We start from the raw sequence: 1,370 nt of genomic DNA, 5'->3' as shown, positions 1-1,370 counted from the left end.
AGGAAATATCACACAAGAAGTATGAGTTGTCACTATATTACAGTCTATTTCTATTTAGATGTTTAATGTACCACATCAACTTCCTGTGGAATAGGCCCTTCTAACACATCCAGACTCTCTTCTAGAAAGAAACAATGCTGACCTTTGTTTCTGTGAGAGTAACCCCTCTTGGGTCTACAATTACAATACTATTAATTTTCAGCGGGTTCATTATCATTAAAGCATGCTGACTCTAATGCTAATTCAAGACTGGCAACGTCAAAGTAAAACATGCATCAAATTTCCCTCATATCCACGCTGAACAGCAAACAGTACAAATAGATATAGAACAACTGGACAAATAAAAATCACAAAATCCCATTTGATAATACACTGCCCTTGAAAAGAATACATGTTGTTATAACAAATTCGTCCTTCCTACAGGACAAAATGCATTTAAAATCATTAAACCGGCAATGCTCAGTTAAAGTATTTCGGTTGACTGAATTGGCATTTTGACCTTCCATTGTTTTCTCGTTAATGAATTAAGAAAGAATTGATCTAAATCTGATTTTTTGGGGTCCAAATTGATGACGTCATCATTTTTATTGCCCCTTATATTATTTTTTCTATAAGAAAATACAGCACTTTGGTACAAACCACTGCAATGAAACTTCGTTTTTCGTTGCATAATGATGAAAGCTATAAACTCACGGTTGCGCAAATTGATATCTACTAATGATCTGTAATAATAAGAAAATGTTTATTTTCATCTAATTAAAAAAATCAATTCTTAATAACAACAGATCATTAGTAGAGAGCCTGTTTTGTCGACCCTTACCCCATTTGTATACGAGGAGTTTGGCAGATGAATCGGCGGTGTTCGGTGCACCTGGTGTCGTCCCACATAGGAGACCCAGTGGGTTCTGACCAATACATCACGCACGGTGAACCCGCATGGAGCCACCCCTTGGTACCGTTTGGCTCTCCTGGATTCCATCCCTGTTTTTCAATAGTAAATATCATATTTGAGGTTCTATGATGATTGTGATAGCCACAGGCTAGGTGGGCAGCCCTGGCCGTGCGTGCTTAACAGCCAAACCAATATATAAATATATAAATAGACACAATGACATGAAATATGTGACATTAATCATTATGTAGGAATGCTGACTTCTGGTAAATGTGATTAGGAATTTTCTGAAATTGTTAACAGCATTATATTATGGTTTGTATAGTTTTATTTAAGTAACAAGTAACAAACAATTAAAAAGTCGTACCTTGTATTTGCCAGGCTTAAGAATAGACCCATCTTCCCATTCCCAACGAAGGAACGTCTTCCCCTTTTTCTTCATACCGATCCAATACATTTGGTTTTGGCCTTCCCCTCG

This window comes from Branchiostoma floridae, chromosome 18, assembly GCF_000003815.2.
Source record: "Branchiostoma floridae strain S238N-H82 chromosome 18, Bfl_VNyyK, whole genome shotgun sequence".
NCBI lineage: Eukaryota > Metazoa > Chordata > Leptocardii > Amphioxiformes > Branchiostomatidae > Branchiostoma > Branchiostoma floridae.
The sequence above is the reverse complement of the archived record's forward strand: the minus strand, read 5'-3'. Positions refer to the sequence as shown.